A 5,416-nucleotide genomic window follows, 5' to 3' on the forward strand; every position below is an offset into this window, starting at 1 on the left:
CCCCACTTGGAGAGTCAGTGCCTTTAACCTCCTGTTTGGCACAGTTTGCAATTTCTGCGCAAGATGAACAGGAATAGGGAGAACCAATGAGAGACTAGCTGTAGGTGTCTGCACGGGCAAATGGAACGCTCATTTCCCACCAGGAAGAGGAATTAACCAAAGGCTCATCGTGCCCTTCCTGAAAGAGATTAGGGCCTGAAGCAATCCTGCGGTTTTGTGGCCAGCTCACAAGATAGGGAGTTGAAGAAGGGAGCTCAGGGGCACTGTAATCCACAAACCTGCAGAGTTGTAAAAGACAGCTATCGTACAAAAATATATTGAATTAAGGCTGCGAAGAGGACTTGAAAGTGGGACAGAATTCCAGGAATACGATTTCAGGAGGTAGACGGGAAGTGCACTGAAAGCATAGGAGAAGAGGAAGAACCTCGACAATGATGCACTTGTTCAAAAAGTGCATGCGCGTTTTTTCCAGGGCCCTCCTTAAAGTAGGTAGGAGGATCCCAGCATGCTTCAGTGGCAAACAGAAGGCCCACATCACCAAGGCGACGTGAGCCTGCCAGGCAGGAGTGACCTCACATCAGAAGGCCCACCTCACAGAAGGGTAAGGAACCCAGCGAGGACCAGACTCTCACCAGAGGGCCCACATCAGCAAGGGGCTGGGAACCAGGCAGGAGTGTCCTCACACCCGTGGGGCCACATTATCGAAAGTTGAGGTACCCAGCACATGTGGCCTCAAACCAGAGGACCCACATCACCATGGGTCTCCGAGCGAGGCAGGCAGGATTAACCTCAAAACACATGGCCCATTGTATATAAAAGGTGAGGTATCCAGCAGTTGGAACATCCCAGCAGGCGGCCCAGAGCACGGAGGCTATGGGATCCAGGCAATGATGAACTCACAACAGAGGGCCCTCATCATGAAACTGTGAGCAACCCAGCCATTGTGACCTCAGAGCACAAGGCCCACATCCCCATGGGGAAGCGAACCAAGCAGGAGTGTCATCGCACCAGTGGGCACACATCAGAAAATGTGGGGAGCCCAGCAGTTAGGGCCTGACGCCAGAGGGCCCTCATCACCGAGGAGAGGAGGCTCCCAGCAGGCTCCAACTGCTACCAGAGGGCCAACGTCGCCAATGCGGGGTGTGCCAGCCAGGCAGGAGTGACCTCAGAGCAGAGGGCCAACCTCACAAAAGTGTGAGGAACCCAAAGAGGATTAGACTCTCACCAGAGGGCCCACATCACCAAGGGGATCAGAACCAGGCAGGACTGTCTTCACACCAGTGTGGCCACATCATAGAAAGGTGAGGAACCCAGCCCATGTGGCCTAAACCAGAGGACCCACATCCCCAAGGGGCTCAGAGTGAGGCAGGCAGGAGTAGCCTCACAACACAGGGCCCATAGAATAAAAAAGCTGAGGAATCCTGCAGTGGGAACCTCCCAGCAGGCGGCCCAGAGCACCGAGTCTATGCGATCCAGGCTGCAGTGAACTCACAGCAGAGGGCCCACATCATGAAACTGTGAGCAACCCAGCCATTGGGACCTCACAGCAGAAGGCCCACATCCCCATGGGGTTGGGAACATGGCACGAGTGTCCTCGCACCACTAAGCACGTATCAGAAAAAGTGGGTACCCAGCAGTTAGGGCCTGATGCAAGAGAGCCCTCATCACCGAGGGGAGGAGGCTCCCAGCAGGCTCCAACTTCCACAAGAGGGCCGATGTCGCCAAGGCGGGGTATGCCAGCCAGGCAGCAGTGACCTCACAGCAGAGGGCCCACCTCACAGAAGGGTGAGGAACCCAGCCAGGATCAGACTCTCACCAGAGGGCCCACATCACCAAGGGGATAGGAACCAGGCAGGAGTGTCCTCACACCAGTGGGTCCACATCATCGAAAGGTGAGGGACCCAGCACACATGGCCTCAAACCAGAGGACATACATCACCAAGGGGCTGGGAGTGAGGCAGGCAGGAGGAGTCTCAAAACAGAGGGCCCATAGAAGAAACAAGGTGAGGAATCCCGCAGTTAGAACCACCCCGCAGGCGGCCAGGAGCAGCGAGGCTATGGGATCCAGGCCTGAGTGAACTCACACCAGAGGGCCCTCATCATGAAACTGAGCAACCCACCGTTGGGACCTCAGAGCAGAAGGCCCACATTCCCATGGGGTTGGAAACCTGGCAGGAGTGTACTCACACCACAGGGCACACATCAGAGAATTTTGGGAGCCCAGAAGTTAGGGCCTGACGCCAGAGGGCCCTCATTACCAAGAGGAGGAGACTCCAAGCAGGCACCAACTCCCAACTGAGGGCCCACGTCGCCAAGGTGACGTGTGCCAGCCAGGCAGCAGTGACCTCACAGCAGAGGGCCTACCTCACAGAAGGGTGAGGAAACCAGCCAGGATACGACTCTCACCAGAGACCCCACATCACCAAGGGGATCGGGACAAGGCAGGAGTGTCCTCACACCATTGTGGCCACATTATAGAAAGGTGAGGAACCCAGCACATGTGGCCTAAACCAGAGGACCCACATTTCCAAGGTGCTCCGAGTGAGGCAGGCAGGAGTAGCCTAACAACACAAGGCCCACAGAATAAAAAATGTGAGGAATCCAGCAGTTTGAACCTCCCAGCAGGTGGCCCAGAGCACGGAGTCCATGGGATCCAGGCCACAGTGAACTCACAGCAGGGGGCTCACATCATGACACTGTGAGCAACCCAGCCAGTGGGACCTCAGAGCAGAAGGCCCACATCCCCATGGGGATGGGACCCTGGCAGGAGTGTACTCGCACGACAGGGCACACATCAGAAAATTTTGGGAGCCCATGAGTTACGGCCTGACGCCAGAGGGCCCTCATTACCGAGGGGAGGAGACTCCCAGCAGGCACCAACTCCCAACTGAGGGCCCACATCGCAAAGGTGACCTGTGCCAGCCAGGCAGGAGTGACCTCACAGCAGAGGGCCTACCTCCGAGAATTGTGAGGAATCCAGCCAAGATCAGACTCTCACCAGAGGGCCCCCATCACCAAGGGGATGGGAACCAGGCAGGAGTGTCCTCACACCAGTGGGGCCACATCAATAAAGGTGAGGAAACCAGCACATGTGGCCTCAAACCAGAGGACTTACATCACAAAGGGGCTGGGAGTGAGTCAGGAAGGAGGAGCATGAAAACACAGGACCCAAAGAATAAAAAAGGTAAGGAATCCAGCAGTAGGAACCTCCCAGCAGGCGGCTCAGAGCACAGAGTCTATGGGATCTAGGCCTGAGTGAACACCAGACAGCCAACATCCTGAAACTGTGAACAACACAGGTGTTGGGACCTTAGAGCGGAAGGCCCACATGCCCATGGGGGTGGGAACCTGGCAGGAGTGCCCTCGCACCACTTAGCACGTATCAGAAAATGTGGGAACCCAGCAGTTAGGGCCTGATGCCAGAGGGCCTCATCACTGAGGGGAGGAGGCTCCCAGCAGGCTCCAACTGCCACCAGAGGGCCGACGTCGCCAAGGCGGGGTGTGCCAGCCAGGCAGGAGTGACCTCAGAGAAGAGGGCCCACCTCACAGAAGTGTGAGGAACCCAACCAGGATCAGACTCTCACTGGAGGGCCCACATCACCAAGGGGATGGGAACCAGGCAGGAGTGTCCTCACACCAGTGGGGCCACATCAGCGAAAGGTGAGGAACCCAGCACATGTGGCCTCAAACCAGAGGACACACATCAACAAGGGGCTGGGAGTGAGGCAGGTGTCTGGAGGGGCACATTTAACTCTAATTTCCCACCAGGAAGAGGAATTAACCAAAGGCTCAGAGTGCCATGCCAGACCCTGATTACGGCCTGAAGGAAACCTGCGGTTCTGTGGCCAACTTTCAAGGAAACGAGTTAAGAAAGGAAATCACGGGCACTGGAATTCACAAACCTGCAGAGTTATAAATGACAGCTATTGGCAAAAATATATTGAAGTAAGTCTGCAAAGAGGACTTGAAAACGAGGCAGAATTGCAGGAATCATATTTCAGGAGGTAGACTGGAATTGCATTTAAAGCATGTGAAAAGCGGCAGATCTTTGACAGTGAAGCACTTGGACAAAAAGTGCGTATACATTTTTTCCTGAATATATTCAGGAAAAAACGCATATGCCCTTTTTGGCCAACCAAGCACTCGAGCAATGGAAATCCGCACTACAATGAAGTCTCATTTCCCATTCGTCAAAAGGGCCGTCTGAAAAAAGTGTAAAAACCAGAAACACAGGACAGGCCATGGAGAACAGGGAGCCTTGTTATGCTGATGGGCGGGATGTCAATTGCCAACAGCCACTCTGGTGATGTTTATGGTGTATGCTGAAACATCTAAAAAACAAAGCTACAGAGGCTACAGCACTTCCACTTTTGGCTCTATAGCTTAGGAAAATTAAAATCAACAAGACACAGCCAACACAAAATTTAGGGCTGCTGTGTTTACAAGAACCTCGAGTCCAGTACAAATTAAATATCCCAGAAAGAAAAAAATGGATAAAGGAGTTGTGCCACTTACGTACAACGGAATATCACTCAGCAATGAAATCAATGTCATCAGGCCTGTAGCAGCAAATTGAGTGGATTTAAGTATGATGATTCTAAGAGAAATATGTCACACAGAGAAAGATAATTATCATAAGATATCACTAATAGAGGGAGTGTAAACTTGGCTACACATAAACTGAATTACAAAACCGAACAGAGTCTCACATTTAGATAAAAACTTATGCTTGCTTAAGGAGAAAGTTGAGTTGGGGTGCTGTATAAAACCAGAGATTGAAGTTAGCACACATACCGTTCCATAAGCCAAATATGTAATAGACAAGGCCTACTCTTTGCTCAACGAAATAGACTCATCCATGGTGTATCACCTCACACCTGTTAGAATGGGCATCATCAGAAAATCTACAAACAACAAATGCTGGAAAAGGTGCGGAGATAAAGAACCCTCTTCCACTATTGTTGGGAATGTAAATTGATACAGTCACTGTGGAGAACATTATGGAGTTTCTTATAAAACTAAGAATAGAATTACCATATGATACAGCAATCCCAGTACTGGGCATATACCCAGACAAAACCATAAATCGAAAAGAGACATTCACCGCAATGTTCATTGCATCACTATTTACAATATCCAGGTAATGGAAGCAACATAAATGCCCACAGACAGACGAATGCATAAAGATGTGGTACAAGTATAAAATGGAATATTACTAAGCCATAAAAAGGAATGAAATTGGGTCATTTGTAGAGACGTTGATGGATCTAGAGACTGTCATACAGAGTGAAGTAAGTCAGAAAGAGAAAAACAAATCTTGTATATTAATGCATATATGTGGAACCTAGAAAAGTTGTACAGATGAACCGTTTTGCAAGGCAGAAATAGAGCAACAGATGTAGACAACAAACGTATG

This window comes from Monodon monoceros, unplaced genomic scaffold (assembly GCF_005190385.1).
Source record: "Monodon monoceros isolate NGI ecotype Baffin Bay Population unplaced genomic scaffold, NGI_Narwhal_1 Super_Scaffold_16, whole genome shotgun sequence".
In the NCBI taxonomy this organism is placed as follows: Eukaryota; Metazoa; Chordata; class Mammalia; order Artiodactyla; family Monodontidae; genus Monodon; species Monodon monoceros.